Source organism: Microcebus murinus, chromosome 8 (assembly GCF_040939455.1).
Source record: "Microcebus murinus isolate Inina chromosome 8, M.murinus_Inina_mat1.0, whole genome shotgun sequence".
Taxonomy (NCBI): domain Eukaryota; kingdom Metazoa; phylum Chordata; class Mammalia; order Primates; family Cheirogaleidae; genus Microcebus; species Microcebus murinus.
This window is the reverse complement of record NC_134111.1, coordinates 54,863,765-54,882,443: the sequence shown is the minus strand read 5'-3', so window position 1 is coordinate 54,882,443 and position 18,679 is coordinate 54,863,765. Positions and strand designations below refer to the sequence as shown.

At 38.8% G+C, this 18,679-nt stretch overlaps 1 long non-coding RNA gene across 1 annotated transcript in view; it reads right to left on the bottom strand.

Moving 5' to 3' along the window:
* The window catches only part of LOC142872361 (uncharacterized), a 45,613-nt gene that overhangs the window by 9,204 nt on the left and 17,730 nt on the right, over window positions 1–18,679 (bottom strand). The window contains exon 3 of the long non-coding RNA XR_012920577.1: window positions 6,061–6,158. This is a non-coding gene — a long non-coding RNA (uncharacterized LOC142872361). The remainder of the gene's footprint in view (window positions 1–6,060; window positions 6,159–18,679) is intronic.

Genomic DNA, 18,679 nt, shown 5'->3' with positions numbered 1-18,679 from the left:
TTATCACATTCCAGAATGTGGGTTCCTGCTGGTAGTGCCTTTAGGCTTTTAGAAGGCCCTGCTCTGACCCTCCCTGGCTGCGCCCCTCATCGCAGGGTGAGGAGACTGTGGGGCCAAGGGAATGTGCCCACTCAGAACCCACATTGCTCCCTTCCAGACCGCACTCTGGATACCTTGGACTACCTCAGATTCCTAGCCCAAATGCCCCAAGCCCACTTCCAGGGCTGCCTGGTTCTTCCCCAGACCCATCCTGACGGCAAACCATACCACCAGTGTGTGTAGTCAGCCTGAGGGGTGGCCAAGAGAAGCCTATTTGCAGAGTGTGCCCAGAGCATGGCTGTGTGAGCTGGGGCCTCCACAAGCATGCATGAGAGGCTCCTCTCATTCAGAGTCAGGGATAGGGAAAGAAGAAGGAATCTTCAGGTTGGGATCCAACTCTCCCCGTGAATCCATGTCCTGCTGCAGAGCTCCAAGAAGTCCAAGAATTGCACATGCAATCACGGCCTTCCAGTCTTTGGGAAGATAGAGTTATCAAGGTAGGAAAATAGAACATATATTATTTAACAGTTTGATTTATAACTTTTACATAGTTAAACATATGGAATACAGAACTCCATTCGTACTCTTGCCCTTGAGAGGACTGGCTCCTGCAATGTATTGTTTACCTGTTGTGAAGAATAGCCCTTCAAAATTATTATTCTAAGTTTATTTGACATAATAGGTCCAAATTGTATTACAAGATGGTAAAAAACAAAAATGTATTAAAAGTCCTGTTTGGATTTCTAAAAAGTTTTGTTAGCCTAAATCATTTCCCCAATTTTTGATATCACTTAATGTCATTTGATAAAGTAATTTCCCTGTTTCATTAATATTCATATTTAAGCTGAATTTTCTTAAAGAATCTGTGACTGTTTTTATCCCACTGTGACATTCAAGGTACGCAGCTAAGCCCTGAGTATAAGCCCTATCAGCTAAACAAACATCAGAACATATCTTCAGTACATGCTTTTTGATCTTGAGGATTATTTAACACACTTTTTCATAGGTTCCAGATGCTTACTGATATGCTCAGTCTGACCAGAGCTAGATTTGGGACCTGTCTGCGAATTCATACACTATATCTTCATTCCTTCGTTATTAGATCTTAATTAAAGGAGTAGAATCAGGGGACACTGAAAATGTTCAGTGTTAAACTACAGTGAAGGGAGGGGAGACAGCTGTTGGATCGTCATGACCCATAGTCCTCATTCCATTTGCACCTTGAGAAGCCCTCTGCTACATCTAAATCTCAAAATGGGAAATGTTGTCTTGGTAGAGTCTATGCTAGAACCCTTCCAGTAGAAGTTTACAGTCTGTCAACAAATCTCAAAGCCTTATTTGGTTGATGTCACATTGAGAGGTGGGAGGCTCAGTTTCTAAAAAATCAAAAAAGAGCAATGATCTAGGCTTGAGGAGACCCAACCTAATCAGACTCAGAGTTCTGATTAGGTTGTTGGTTGAGTGACAAAAGGCAAGTCATCTCACTTTTCTGTTCCTGAGCTTCTACTGCTGTAGAAAGTGGGTAGAAGTGGGAAGAATTCATTTAGCTTGCTGTTTTCCAAACTTACTAAACTGTAGAACCCTTTTCTTTTATAGCATTGGGCAAAAGTAATGTTCTCAGGAACACTCTTTGGGAAAGTTTAGACTAGATCAGTGGTTCTCCACAGGCTTGGTGAGGGACACATTTAGCAATGTCTGGAGACATTTTTGGTTGTCCCAACTGCAGAGGCCAGAGATGCAACTAAGCATACTAATATGCACAGGACAGCCCTCCACAACAAAGAATTATCCAACCCTAGTGTCAATAATACTAAGGGGTTGAAAAACTCTATACTAGATGAACTATTTTTAAATACTCTTTCAACACTAAGATTTTAATGAGGTGTTTCTTATTTTTTAAACACACAAAATTTTGCCTTTTACTCAGAATCAGCTGTGGGTCTGAGTGAGTCTCCAGAACAGTTTTCTTCTATGTGTTAGCTCCATGTTTGAGCTGCTTTGATCTTATAACATCTTCCTATCAATATGTGTTTCTGTGATTCCTTGGCAGAGAAAATGAAATAATAGAGAATCATGTGCTGGATCTTAAACACACTACCTAGATGTGACAAATGTTTCCTCTGCTTTTTTTGTTTTGTTTTGTTTTCTTTTCTTTTACTAAGCAGCTTTACTAAGATATAATTCATGTACCATATAAGTCACCCATTTAAAGTGTAAAATTCTGTGGGCTTTAGTATATCCACAGATGTGTGCAATCATCCCCACTGTCAATTTTAGAACATTCTCATCACCACCAAAAGAAGCCCTGCACCCCTTAGCAGCCATTTCTATTTTTCCTCCACTATTCCCACCTCAGCCCTAGGCAACTGGTAATCTATTTTCTGTCTCTAAAGATTTGCCTATTCTGGATATTACAAATAAATGAAATCATGTAATAATGTGGTCCTTTGTAACTGGCTTCTTTCACTTAGCATATTTTCAAGGTTCATCCATGTTGTAGCATGCATCAATATTTCCTTTTTATTGCTGAGTGACATTTCATTGTATGAATATAACACATTTATTTATTCATCAGTTGATGGACATTTGGGCTATTTCTACTTTTTAGATGTTATGAATAATGCTGCTATGAACACTTATATGGAAGTTTTTTATGGGGACATATACTTTCATTTCTTTTGGGTTATATATCTAAGAAAGGAATTGCTGGATCATATGGTAACTTTATGTTTAGCCTTTTGAGAAACTGCCAGACTATTTTCCAAAATGTGCCATTTTACATTCCAGCCAAAAATATATGAAGTTTCCAATTTCTCTACTCCCTCACCAACACTTGTTATTATCTGTCTTTTTGATTCTAGCCATCCTAGTGTGTGTGAAGTGGTATCTCATAGTGGTTTTGATTTGCATCTTCCTGAAAGCTGATGATGCTCAGCATCTGCTTCTCATATGCTTATTAGCCATTGGTATATCTTCTTTATATAAATGTCTATTCAGATCCTTTGCCCATTTTAAAATTAGACCATTTGTCTTTTCATTATTGAGTTGTAAGAGTTATATTTGTATTCTAGATACAAATTCCATATTAAATACGTGATTTGCAAATATTTTCTCTGTAGGTTTCCTGATGGTCTCCTTTGCAGCATAAAAGTTTTTAATTTTGATGAAGTCAAAATTTTCCTTTTGTTGCTTATGTTTTTGTGTCATGTATAAAAAACCAGTGCCCAATCCAAGGGTCCCTAGTCTATGGTGAGTTGTATAATTATTTCATTATATATTACAATGTAATAATAATAGAAATAAAGTCCACAATGAATATAATGTGCTTGAATCATCCCCAAACCATCCCCCACCTCCCTGGTCCATGGAAAAATTGTCTTCCATGAAAACAGTCCCTGGTACCAAAAAGGTTGGGCACCAATGGCAAGTTCACAAAGATTTATGCCTATGTTTTCTTCCACATTTTTATCATTTTAACTCTTACATTTAGGTCTTTGATCTCTTTTGTGTTAATTTTTGTATTTGGTATGAGATAAAGATCCCACTTCATTCTTTGACATGTGATATCCAGTTGTCCCAGAACAATTTGTTGAAAAGACTATGCTTTCCCTATCAGACTATCTTGGCACCCTTGTCAAAAATCAATTGACCATAAATGTGAAGGTATATGAATTATTAAAATACCTCTTCTCTGATATCTATAATTTATTTTCTAAAGGGATAAGTTATAGGTCATATGTCAGGTTATTATGATTCTTTTACATTAAAAAAGTTCAGAATAGAAACTACTTTCACTATTGCTTGTTCTCCCACAGCCAGTTAGTAAATTCTACTTGCAGCTAAAAGCATTCTTTCACTTTAGAGGTGTTTCACCCAGATAAGAAACAAATAAACTTGGAAACTGAGGATATACAGAAAGCCTTCTTAATCTCTGGGTATGTGTTCTAATTTCCCCTTTTTGTATTATTTTTTTCCTTTTATCCAGAAGAGTAGCATTAACTTTTTATAAAATTCATGGAGATTGATCATCTGTGTAGTATTTGGGCCTAGAATGTATTTCTTGGCTAACAGATCTCCATACCCCACTTCTACATGTGGAAAGAAAGAAAACATGGAGCTCTAATCTCATAAATGAGGCACAAGGGTTATTTCCTCAAGTGAGACCAGGGCTTAGGGTGAGAACATGTTTTGGGTTGAGATGGTTTTTATAAACCTGATCGATTCCAATTCTAGGTTTATTTTATTGCTCACTGTATTTTGTTCCCTCTTATATTGATGAATAATAGACTTAATTGTGTTCTATCATTTATGTCATTAATATTTACTTTAGGTTTGAGTGCTGTGAAATTCTCCTGTAAACTTGTCCCAGAATTGAACTTGGCAGTGATTTAAGGTAATTAATTCACATGTCAGTTGTTAACAAGGTCCAGAAATTAAAATCTACTTCAGGCCAGTCGTGGATGCTCACACTTGTAATCTTAGCCCTCTGGGAGGCCGAGGCAGTTGGATCACTTGAGGCCAGGGGTTCAAGACCAGCCTGAGCAAGAGCGAGACCCTGTCTCTACTAAAAATAGAAAGAAATTAGCCAGACAACTAAAAATATAGAATAAATTAGCCAGGCGTGGTGGCACATGCCTGTAGTCCCAGCTACTCAGAAGGCTGAGGCAAGAGGATTGCTTGAGCCCAGGAGTTTGAGGTTGCTCTGAACTAGGCTGATGCCATGGCACTCTAGTCCAGGCAACAGAGTAAGACTCTGTCTCAAAAAAAAAAAATTAAAATTAAAATCTATTTCAGAGTAAGTTATTAACTCTCCAATAAAAAAAAATCACTTTATCACCTTATCAGTTTTAGCTATTTATTCTACTTGACAGATGAGATAAGGAAGTTATTGACTGTATATAATCACTTCTGTACTTTCACCACTGAACAGTGTGATGAAACGGAAGTCTAGATTGTTCAAGGTCATAGTTTCAATCTGGAATAAACCAGTTCAGGTTGATGGGGGTGGGGAGAGGGTGCCTTTGGACCTTGTTACCTTTGCAATATTGTCTCCTTAAATTTTGCAGAGTTCATTTTTACTCTGTTCAAAATTCTCAAACTCCTAAACTAAAAACACCCTAGACTAAGGACTTCAGTTTGAGATCTGAGAGATAAAATTGCTTTACTGTATGGTTTATTTTTATAATACTTTTAAAAAAAAATAAACTTTAGATGCTGCTCTTGTGAACAGGCTGGAGGGAAGAAAACTCAAGTGTAGTGCCTGGAACATAACAGGTGCAGGCCTTTTATTTGCAGGTCTAAACCAGTAGCAAGTTTTTATCTCATAATCGTGACGTTCTCTTTTATTCTTCTGTTCATTGGCCTGCCATCTGATTGCATTTATTCCGTTTGAGGGTGCCCCATAATGGGCCCTTTGCTTTCCCCTGGTTGGCTTGTGATGAATTGCTACCAAGGTCAGTCTAGGTCTGACTCTTTCAAGTGGTCATTGTGGCTGGGGTAGTGTTTACAAAGCCAAGCTTCTCATCAGAATTACCTGGGGTAGGTTTTAAAGAGCTTTTCAGGCCTTGCCCCAAACCTACTAAATCTGGATCTCTGGTATGAAGCCAGTGAATCTGTATGTTTGAAACCTTCCCTAGGTGATTCTGATGTCCAGCCATGTTTGAGACATAGTGCAGAGTATAATCATGAGTCACTTAACGACAGGGATATGTTCTGAGAAATGGATCATTGTTAGGCAGTTTGGTCCTGTCAATATCATAGTGTACTCACACAGGCCTAGATGGCATAGCCTACCACATACCTAGGCTGTATGGCACAGCCTGTTGCTCCTAGGCTCCAAACCTGCACAGCATGTTACTGTACTGAATACCTTAGGTAACTGTAACACCATGGTGAGTATTTGTGTATCCAAACATAGGAAAGGTACAGTAAAAAAAATACAGTATTATAATTTTATGGGACCACTGTTGAATATGTGGTCTGTTTGAACTGAAGAAATGTCATTATGCAGCCCATGACTACCTGGATTCCAGGACTCTCTCCAAGTGCTTGGCGGTCTCATGGGTTTGGCCTTAGAGCATTGCCTCTGAGGCAAACTGCCAACTGCTTGCCAAAAGATTCTGAAAAGACAAGAGGTATCTATTTGTACTCTTCCCTTAAAGACTTCTACATTGGCAATGAGGCCTAGGTTCCTTCTCTGTCCATTCTCATTCCTTCAGGCTGTCCTTGTGACTTATTTGCCCCTTCAGGTGCCCAGGAGTGGCGCTGGTGAATATAAAATAGACTTTGGTTCTGATAGACCTGACATGGACTCTCAGCTCAGCCTCTTCTGTGGGTGCCATTTGTCTAATTGGCAGTAAATGGAGATAATAATACTGTCCTCTCAAGGATGGTATGAAGACCAAAAGAATATAGATCAAGTGCACCCTGCATTGGGCATTATTGTCCACCTCTATGAACACGTTGGGTTAATGGAGTTTGTTCATCAATTGTCTCTGATTGGAGCTCCCTAGATTGCTCTGGGCAGTGTTTCTCAAAGTAGGGGACACAGAACACCTGCATCTGAATAGGAGAGAGAGGGGACAGAAATCTGCTCTTATACACTCTCTCTCCACTTTTCAACTTTTGTTTTTTGAGGCATAGTCTCACACTGTTGCCCTGGCTAGAGTGCTGTGGTGTCAGCCTAGCTCACAGCAACCTCAAACTCTTGGGCTCAAGCAATCCTTCTGCCTCAGCCTCCCAAGTAGCTAAGACTACAGGCATGTGCCACCATGCCTGGCTAATTTTTTTCTATGTATTTTTAGTTGGCCAATTAATTTCTTTCTATTTTTAGTAGAGATGGGGTCTCGCTCTTGCTCAGGCTGGTTTCAAACTCCTGACCTTGAGCAATCCACCCGCCTTGGCCTCCCATAGTACTAAGATTACAGGCATGAGCCACCGCAACTGGCCCACTTTTCAACTTTTATGGCAATATGACATACACGTAGAAAAGTGTATTTATTGTAAGTGAACAACTCAGTGAATTTTCCTAAACTGAACACAACCATGTAACCAGCACAGAACATTGGCAGTACCCCAGAAGCCTCCTCTGCACGCAAATTTAAAGAACTCTAGGAAGAGCCCAGGTGTGGCACTCTTATTTACCATGTTCCCTCCCTTCCCTCACAGGCCAAATCTGCGTGCTGCATGAGCCCTGCCCGATCTGAGAGGCCGGGCCTGTATCCTCACATGCACCCTTAATAGTGAAGTGACTTCATTTGTAAGCAGGGTCACAAAGGGTGTTTCTATCATTTATATTCTTAGCATACACCCTAAACTGCTTAAAGCAAATGAATTCAGGTCACAGCCAAAAAGGAGTGGAGATCAGTCATTGCCTGAAAGCATCAGCTTATTACAACACTCCAGCATTTTCTCACGGAAGGGTGAATGAGGTAGATTCTAGTGTAATTACCTTTGTGTAATTGAAAACTAAATCACTGATGGCTGTATAGTTTAAATATCCATTTAAATACTTTCAATATATTGCACTTATTTTTGCAGGACATGCTACTACTAAATAGGCTATTAATTTTTCTAGTGGATTAAAATCTGAATGAGTACATTAAAAACTAGTACAACTTAGAAAGATTACCTCTTCTAGAGATCATTAGAGAGAATTTTTCTTTGTCTTTAATCCAGCTATTCAAATACTCTATTAGACCAGGACCTGTAATAATAAAGGCCTTACCCAAAAGGAATCAAGTTTTCTATGTAATATCTTTAAACAAGACTTTAAATAGTAAAGTAGCACCTGTGGTGCTTTTGCCTATAGTGCCATACATTTTAAGGTACATACAAATCACCCTTGGGCTCTTTTTAAAATGCAGATTCTGATTTGGTGGGTGTTGGGGCTTGAGATTTTGCATTTTTAACAGGTTCCCGGAGGGTGCTGATGCTGCTGGTCTAGGGGCCACACTTTGAGAAGCAGAAAGAATATTCGTACTGGAAGCATATTCAGCACTGACTAAAAGCCTGGATACATATCTGAGCCCAGTGTTATGATATGAATAAACCATTTCTAAGGTCCATTCTAACTGCACGATTCCATAATTCAATTATCTCTTTTTGGCTAGCGACTAATTTTTATTTAGGCTTCTGATTTTCATTATCTTTAGAGTACTATATTAGATGTTCTGTATTGAAAGTCCAGGTAAAAATTCTTACTTACGGCTGACAAGTTTTGTTTTTCAATCTTCTACAAGGCTACTTCAATCCATGGGAAATCTTGGCTAATAATAACAAGATACTGGGCTTGGACCATAAGCTAAACTTTAGTCAGCAGTGTAGAGCTTTGGCTAGACATGCAAGTGTGAACCTGGGAGCATAACCAAAAGAAAGGGACAGCTAATCCTACCAGAAAAGGCAGTCCTTACACGAATACTGTTTTCAAATATCCACAACTGGAAAGAGCTGCAGAACATGTAAAGAAAAGTTGAAAGCACTGGCATTATTTAGTTCATGAAGAGGACAAAGGATGCTTTAAGAATCATTTTTGAATGTCAGCAGAAACCAGCATATCCTCTGAAGTAAATGGCTTTACAGTGCATCAGAATAGATTTGGGTTGGCTCTAAAGCAGAACTTTCTCATGATAATGATAATCCTAGGTGGTAGGATTGCCAATGGTAATTTCCTTTTCCAAAGATTCTTAAAACCAACTATAACCCTACTACATTGCCTATCAGTTGTATTATTAGTTGATATATCAGTTGGGGTTAGGTGCAGACACCTCTCTAGGAATTATATGCTTACGAAACCACTGCCAACATCACAGCCACTTCTCACCAACAGAGTTGGTGGCAATACAGAGACACAGAAAGTCTAGCCACAAAATAATCACACAATGTAGCACACACAGGGAAAACTATCAGTCATCTGATTGGCAAAATACAGAATCCTTTTAGCAAGGCACCCTAAGATTTATAGTTGTTGGTTTTATTTTTTTAACTATAAATCAATTTTTATGGAAGTATAATATGCATGCAGAAAAATGCACCAATCATAATCAGAGAGATTGATGAATTTTTGTAAAGTGAACACACAATGTAGCCAGTACCCACATGGGAAGACAGAAATTACTAACATAGTAGAAGCTCCCCTCATGTTCTTTTCTAGGAAGTATTCTCCCTGAATTTGACTGCAATGGTGGATCTAACACCACAGACCAATTTTACCTATTTTTGAACCTTAGACAAAATGGAATGATACAGGGTATACTCTTTTTTTTTTTTTTTTTTTTTTGAGACAGAGTCTCGCTTTGTTATCCAGGCTAGAGTGAGTGCCATGGCGTCAGCCTAGCTCACAGCAACCTCAAACTCCTGGGCTCAAGCAATCCTCCTGCCTCAGCCTCCCACATAGCTGGGACTACAGGCATGTGCCACCATGCCTGGCTAATTTTTTATATATATATCAGTTGGCCAATTAATTTCTTTCTATTTATAGTAGAGACGGGGTCTCGCTCTTGCTCAGGCTGGTTTTGAACTCCTGACCTCGAGCCCGCCTCGGCCTCCCAAGAGCTAGGATTACAGGCGTGAGCCACAGCGCCCGGCCGGGTATACTCTTTAGTGACTGGCTTTTCTTTCTCAGTATTTTATTTGTGAGATTCATCCATGCTGTGTGTAGTAATAGTATCTTCATTTTCATTGCTGTGTAGTATTCTATTGTATGAATATAACACAATTTATACATTCTACTGCAGATGGACATTTGGGTCATTTCCAGTTTAAAATTATTGGAAATAGTGCTTCTGTGAACATTGGTGAACATATGTGTGCATCTTAGTTGGATATGTGAGAGTGAAATTTCTGTGATACATAGGTTCAGCTGGAGTAGATACTGCCCATCTTCCAAAGTAGTTATGGATGTTCCACATCCTCAGCAAAACTTGCTATTTTTCATTTTTTAAATTTTAGCCATCCTTCTGAAAGGCTAATACAATGTTTTAAAATCGCATTATGGTTTTATTAACAGTTTTCATTTTCCTGATGTCTGATAAGTTAAAGCAGCAGTCCCCAACCTTTTTGGCACCAGGGACTGATTTCATGGAAGACAATTTTTCCATGGACCGGGAGTAGGGAGGGATGGTTTCGGCATGATTCAAGCACATTGCATTTATTGTGCAGTCACATCTCTCTGATAATCATAATCTATATTTGCAGCCGCTCCCCAGGGCTAGCAACACCGCCTCAGCTCCACCTCACATCATCAGGCATTAGAGTCTCATAAGGAGCGAGCAACCTAGATCTCTCCATGCGCGGTTTACAGTAGCGCGCTTCTATGAGACTCAGTGCCTCCATTGAATTGCCTGGAGGTGGAGCTTGTGCAGAGATACCTGCGATGGGGAGAGTCTGTAAATACAGAAGAAGCTTCACTAGCTCTGGGCTGCTCACCTCCTGCTGTGTGGCTGAAGCACCTTTTCATATACTAACTGGCCATTTGGGTACCCTCTTCTATGAAATGCCTGTTCAAGTCTTTCACCTGATTTTCTATGGGCTTGTCTGAGTTTTTCTTGTTTGTTTTCTTGTTTGTTCTTTGTAGTTCTGTATTCTGGCTGTGAGAGTCTTTTGTTGGGTATGTGTTTTGAGAATGTCTTTTGCCACTCGGTTTTTTCACTCTTAAGAATGTCTTTTGAAGAAGATGTTCATAATTTTGATATAGTTTAGTTTATGAGATATTTTTCTTTATGGTTCATTTATTTTTTGCATGTCCAGGTTAAGAAATATTTGCCAACTTCCAGCCAGGTATGGTGGCTCATGCCTGTAATCCTAGCACTCTGGGAGGCCGAGGTGGTTAAATCACTAAAGGTCAGGAGTTTGAGACCAGCCTGAGCAAGAGCGAGACCCTGTCTCTACTAAAAATAGAAAGAAATTAGCTGGACAACTAAAAACATATAGAAAAAATTAGCCAGGCATGGTGACACATGCCTGTAATCCCAGCTCCTTGGGAGGCTAAGGCAAGAGGATTGCTTGAGTCCAGGAGTTTGAGGTTGCTATGAGCTAGGTTGATGCCACGGCACTCTAGTCCAGGCAACAGGGCAAGACGCTGTCTCAAAAAAAAAAAAAAAATATATATATATATATATATACACACACACACATATATTTGCCAACTCCAAAGTCATAAGGGTATTCTGTGTTTTCCTGTGAAACTGTTACTCTATTGTTTACATTTACAATTAATCTGGTATTGACTTTTATGGTGAAAAGTAGGAGAAATAGTTTTGAGCCTTCTATTATAATTTCTGAAATACAGTGGCATAGAGATGGGTATCTCTAGAAAGTGGTGAAAATAAACACAAGAGAACATGTCTAACACAGTTAACTTAGGTGAGTATTTACATAGTGAGGGAACTCCAAATTGTGAATTTTTTTTACCTCCTTTTCAAATGTGATCTTCTGTGGTAGCGATTTTCCATATTCCACACTTCCCTAATGGAAACAGTCCACCTCTGGCAACTGCTCTGCCTCTTTCTTACCCTGCCTCTTGGAATGTCATCATTGTTGCCCAGAGCATTGTTGCTCAGTATTGTTGCCCAAAACTTGCTGTAACTTTTTCAGAAGTTACAGCAAGAATTGATATGATTTCAAATAAATGAAAAGAAGACCAAGGTTAGACCTGGTGGGAAAATATGACTGTTAGAATTCTTTTTAAGAAATGTTGTTTTACTACCTAACCTAAGAAAGTATGATCACTTACAAAGCATTGTTCTAAAAGGCTAGAGGGAAAGTTAGTTCTCTCCTACGTGCCTTGCAGGCACAACTACAATTTCTCTCACCACTTGCAGGCACAACCACAATTTTTTTTGTATAGAACAATTGATGTTTTCTCAATCTTATATAAAGTTTATACAAAGGAGATTTTGAAACAAGTTCCCTAGCTCTCCTACGACCAGATTTTTTCCCGTAGGGTCCTCTAGAAATTATGCATGGCTACTAAGATAATGTATTGAGTAAAATTCTTCTCAACCACCTTGTGCTTGAATCCTTGCTCTTTCCTTTGACAGTTGGATATATCCTTTACTTCCCTAATAGTAATAGCTGAAGTGGGTTGTAAAAAACAACTTTTTTCTTATTCAGCTCAGTTTCTATTTTGTGTCCCCATATCTCTGGGCTGTTAGGAAGTCAATTCAGGGTATATTTTCAAGTCGTACCTCACATAATCCTTCAGTGCAACTGAGGGGGAAAAAGCCATACTATATAGTTTCAGGATCTTATATAATGCCAAGGTTTCTGGGATGGGGCAGGTATTTTAGCTGGTCCTTTATTTGTTCACAATGATATGACCAAGATTGATATGCTTTATTAGAGGCCCCTTTATATCTAGGACTTTCCATTGTTTCTAGTTTACCCTAGAGATCTGATCATCTGCATAGATGCACTGGCACAGCCATTGCCCATAGGGACTTGCCAATTCCTATTGGCCAGATATTCTTTTAGTTACTCTATATACATTATCTCGTTTAATCCTCATAATAACCCCATATGATAATTGCTATTATTATCCACATTTTATAGATGAGGACATTGAGATTAGGTAATATGCCCAGAACCCTTGTAACTCATTAGTGGTGAAGCTTTTTGCTATGGATTGACTCTTTACTCTTTTGTGTGAATGCTCATTAATAATCCATTAGCCCACCTTTGCTCTTAGATCTTAGACATGATCTTGTTCATTTCTAAGAATTCATCTCTGCAAAGATTCATCACACCAAGACATGCCAGTCATGTTAACCTTATTCAATTCATGAAACAAGTATTTCTAGGCACTGGCTAGATGTCCAACACAAGTTCTGATGACGGCACGGGATAAAGAGCAAAAAGAAGTACCAGAATCCCTTTCATAAGAAACATAAAAGTAAATTTTGTCCAAGTTATCAATCTTGTTCTAATAGAATTTAGCTGAACGAGAAAGAAATCTGAGTCCTTCAGTCACTAACCCATTGATTTGACACTTGGGACTCAGACATATGAACATTGATGTTTTCAATGGCTCTGTCTTCTGGGTCATCTCCCAGAAGTAGCATACGTTTTCTCTTATGCTCATTTGAGAACTAGTGAACCCAGAAAATCCCACTTTCCCCTTACTCCTCAATCCCTGACAGTACAATAGGCCTCAAGTCTCGATTTCTCTATTCTCCAATACACTGAGAGCTTCCACTAGGCTTAAGATGAGGATGGATGGGAGGCCGAGGCGGGCGGATTGCTCGAGGTCGGGAGTTCGAAACCAACCTGAGCAAGAGCGAGACCCGTCTCTACTATAAATAGAAAGAAACTAATTGGCCAACTAATATATATAGAAAAAATTAGCCGGGCATTGTGGCACATGCCTGTAGTCCCAGCTACTTGGGAGGCTGAGACAGAAGGATCACTTGAGCCCAGGAGTTTGAGGTTGCTGTGAGCTAGGCTGACGCCACGGCACTCACTCTAGCCTAGGCAACAAAGCAAGACTCTGTCTCAAAAAAAAAAAAAAAAAAAAAAAGATGAGGATGGAATCTTGGGGAAATTGAAAGTGCCATTTATTTCAGAGTTAATGTAGTTTTAATAGGTGTTAGGGATGAACCTGGTACCTAACAACTAAATATAAGGTTTTTATTCTCACCAAGATTTATTGTTAAAAAATAAAAAAAAATAAAAAATATAAGGTTTTTATTGGAATGGGTATGTTCACATCCCTAAAAAAAAAGTTTTGGAACCCAGTGTGGTTACATTCTTTGATTAAGAACCATGTTACATTCTTGCATTTCTTGGTTACCCTAACCATTGTAAACCTGGTCACTTTAAAGTAGAACTTCTGGTGTTTTATCTATTCTTTACTCTTTTAGACTGAAGTAGATATTTCTTTTGTAAGATCAGATCTCAACTTGAGCAAATCTGTGCCTCTAGCCACCCCAGAGCAGACAGAGCTCTCAATGGTAGGGCTCATTCAAGACTTTACCACAATGTTTTACAAAGTTCTAATTACCCTTATTTATCTGGAATCTCTTGAAAATCAATCCCTAATTAGCCAAATGTAAGATAACCTACTGTGGAAGCTAGTGTTACTGAAACATTTCATCTTTGATTTTGTGATCCTGAGTTTAATCCAAGTTAAGAAAAAATCAGAACCATTTTCTCCACTCCATCAGGTAGGTCCGATCAAACAGACCATGATCCTGACAGAAAGCAGAATGTCAGGGCTTCATAATAAGAAACACAAGATCCCTAACCCCAGAGACTGATCAGTTCATCTCGTTGCTTCCCCATCAGATTAATAGAAATTTCAGTAGGATGAGTTTTCTGGGCACAGGACCTGTGGGAAAGGGAAAGTACTGAAATGGAAGATAACCCTAAGCTTTGTCTTAAGGTATTTTTAAACCTCCATCTACCACAGTTTTGTTATTTGTAAAATGAGGTCATGATACCTATTTAACAGGGCTATTGTAAGATCACTAGGTAAGCTATGTGAAGGTGCTTCATAAACTTGAAAGAACTGTGTGTACATGTGTGTATATGTATAGGAAAAAAAGCAAAGATAGACATACACACATATATATACTGCTGCAGATGTTTGAAAATTCGTTTTTATATTTCCTTTGCTTTTTTTTTTTTTTTTAAGAGATAGGGTCTCACTCTGTTGCCCTAGGCTGGAGTACAGTGGCACAATCATAGCTCACTACAACCTTCAACTCCTGGGCTCAAGAGATCCTCCTGCTTCAGCCTCCTGAGTAGCTGGGACTACAGGAGTGTGCTGCCATGCTTTGTTAATTCTTTTGGTTTTTGTAGAGACAGGGTCTTGCTATGTTGCCCAGGTTGGTCTCCAACTCCTGGCCTCAAGTGATCTTTCTCACCCAGCCTGCCAAATCACTGGGATTACAGATATGAGCCATCACACCCAGCTCCTTTGTTTTTTGTCCTAGAAAGTACCTTAACCAGCAATAATGACCACATACAAAACCACTGCTAGACTTCAGTGGTGGTGGTATGATAGTACCAATAGCAAGAAAAACAAAAAGAGGAGTATGGGGGTAGGTATGTACATGTCTATGGCCATGTGCTGGGTTTTCTACATGCTCCAAGGAGGTTTGTGAAGGCTGTTCAGAGTACAATGGGAAGGAGCACAGATCAGATGGAGAATCTACCCACCTGTCAGAGAATCCATTTTAATCTTGTTGCCAACATAACTGTCCATCCCAAGTTCATTATTTTTTTAAAAAACAAACATTTTCATTGCTAATATTTTTCAAAAACTCATGGAGATTTAACTCATTTCTATGAAACTGGTTAATATTTCTCAAGCTAACTCTTAAAATAAGAATTTTTCTTAAAATAGCTCTGACTTAAGAAATGAGGTAAATTCCCATCTGGAAGTAAGAATGTCCTAGCAGAGATGCCCTTTCCAATTCCACTCCAATGGAAACTTTAGTCTGGATCCCACCTCTTTTAAAAAAAAAAAAATCAGGAATGTGTATGGACTTAGTAAGGGTGGAGAAAGAGAGATGATAATGACTCACTTCAGTTTTTAGAAGGAGGAGGATTAAGCTTCCACCCCCACAAGCCTGATGCTGGGAACTCCCACTTTGGAAGATGAGGCAGATCTTGACATGAAGGCAGTTTAAAGAAGTGTCCCACCCTAGAGAAGAAGCTTAATTCCTTGTTATAATAGCTTCTAGACTGCACAGTTAAAATGTAAGAACCGCAAGTGCCCATTATACTCAAAGGCCTTAAAAATACACATATCATTTGTTGAGTAATTTCAAACTTAAAGCTTTATCCTTAGGAAGTATTTAAGCAAGTGTGCAAAGATAAAGCTTCTAGGCCCATCATCCAAGTTATTTTCATCATACAGAAACAGTAAAAGCTTGTGGGGGTGGAGGGAAGGGCATTTACTGAATCCTTAAAATCTGTACCCCCATAATATGCCGAAATAAATAAATAAAAGAAAAAAAAAGAAATAGTAAAAGCAACCTATACATCTAACAGTAAGAGTTTAATATAATAACTATATCCATATAATGATATATTATTTATATTTAATGTTGTAGATAAATATTAATGTGATAAGATGTCTAAAATTTATTAAGTACAAACATAAATAACCAACTAGTATGTATACATTGATTTCATTTTGGTAAAATAAATAAATGTGTCAATGTATGTGTGTGGTTTTAAAAATTCTTAAAGAGGCTGGACATGGTGGCTCATGCCTATAATCCTAGCACTTTGGGAGGCCAAGATGGAGGATTGCTTAAGACCAGGAGTTTGAAACCAGCCTGAGCAACATAGCAAGACATGGTGACATGAGCCTATAGACTCAGCTACTCAGGAGGCTGAGGCAGGAGCATGACTTGAGCCCAGGAGTTTGAGGTTGCAATGAGCTATGATGACATCACTGCGCTCTGGCCTGGGCAACAGAGTGAGACCCTGTCCCTGTCTGAAAAAAAAAAAAAAAAAAAAGAAAGAAAGAAAAACTCTTAAAACAGGTCAGGCACGGTGGCTCACCCCTGTAATCCTAGCCCTCTGGGAGGCCAAGGCAGGCATATTAATCGAGGTCAGGAGTTCGAAATCAGCCTGAGCAAGAGTGAGACCCCGTCTCTACTATAAATAGAAAGAAATTAATTGGCCAACTAATATATATAGAAAAAATTAGCTGGGCATGGTGGTGCATGCCTGTAGTTCCAGCTACTCGGGAGGCTGAGGCAGGAGGATTGCTTGAGCCCAGGAGTTTGAGGTTGCTGTGAGCTAGGCTGACGCCACGGCACTCACTCTAGCCTGGGCAACAAAACGAGACTGTCTCAAAAAGAAAAAAAAGAAAAACTCTTAAACACACACACAGTCACAAAGAACACAGTTTATAAAAGTACAAAAGGAAACTTCCCCTTTTTACCTCCCCCAACTCTGGGTCTTGCCTTCATCTCTGGAAATGAGAAGAATGCTGAGGAGTAAAACAAGAGGATATAAAAAGGAAATTTTTACTTCTTATTTTATACTTTCTATACCTTTTGAATTTTTTCATTGGTAATTTTTTTTTTTTTTTTTTGAGACAGAGTCTCACTCTGTTGCCCGGACTAGAGTGCCATGGCATCAGCCTACCTCACAGCAACCTCAAACTCCTAGGCTCAAGCGATCCTATTGCCTCAACCTCCCGAGTAACTGGAACTACGGGCATGCACCACCATGCCCAGCTAAATTTTCTATATATTTTTAGTTGGCCAATTAATTTTTTTCTATTTTCAGTAGAGACGAGGTCTTGCTCTTGCTCAGGCTGGTTTTGAACTCCTGACCTTCAGTGATCTGCCCTCCTCAGCCTCCCAGAGTGCTAGAATTACAGTCGTGAGCCACTGCACCCAGCCTGGTACTACTTTTTTAACTTTAAAAGTTATTGTACAAGGAGTAATACAGTAGCATCACACCATTTTGCATTTAGCTGAACTAAGATTCACCTAAATTTGTGAAGGGTGGAGAGCAAATGAGAAAGAATAAAGGAAAGAGAAAAGGGGGAGAAAGAGAGGGAAAGGATAGCAAGAGAGAACATTTTAAATAATGCGGTGATTTCTGCTTACCCATCCTTTCAAAAAGCTTGAACTTAACCCAAAATATATCTGAAAGAGGTAATGTGAATTTGATCCATTTCTGGTCCCATCTGCTTTTCATACTTTGAATATCTGGTTATGCTGAGTGTGATTCTAGCATTAACAGATCCTTTTGTTTTTATTTGTTTGCATTTAAATAGCTTGGCTTATAAATAGAACTACATCTTTAGTTTCTCATCTGATAAAGAACACTCTATTACAACAATGAGTGATTTAAGCTATTTCCAAGGGTAATTCTCATTCCCCTCTTAATTTTGAAGTTAACTTCCAATAAGATAAAAAGCCAGTACAGAAATTAGTAATCAGTGATGTTATTAAGGTGTTTTTTGTTTTCTCTCTCTCTTTAGTCATATTTTCTATTTGGATATTGAGAAAGTTTTCCTTTTGTAATAAGAAAACTACATATTAAAAACAACAACAACATTTTAAAACAGTAGCTGTGGCTGTCATTCTACTTCCATCTAGCTGATGGGCACCCAGCGACTCTCTTCTGTTTTCCAAAGGCAACAAGATTTCATGACTCAACTCTATTCCCATAGCCTTCTTATTTCCTCTCACTGCCCCAAGTGGAGCACTTTTTGTGTATAAAACACCATAGCATCACACTTTTGCACCTGCTATCCACCCAGATACAAAACTCACTCAGCCTCAATCTGTGTCAAATAGTATTTGTAACTAGCCCCTCAATTGTTTTTCTTTTTCCTTGTGTCATGTGTTTTATGAAATCATAAGAAACTCAAATTTATATTCATCAGTAAGGCTTTTCCAAATTTGAAATATGCTTGGAAAGTGCTATTGTAGCAAAAATATTAAATAGGCTACTACTTTACTGTATAAATTTTTAAAGTTATCCAAGAAACTTCAGATAGTGTAGAAGAGGCACTCACATACTGGATGATTAATCCATGCTTTTGCCTGCAAAATTGAGCAATCAGGGTTGAGCTGTCCCTGAAGAACAACTTTGAAATTCTAAAAGGACAATTAAGCTTTTATCTCAGAGGCCTATAGATAAACCAAATCCTCTGGATCCTTTTGAA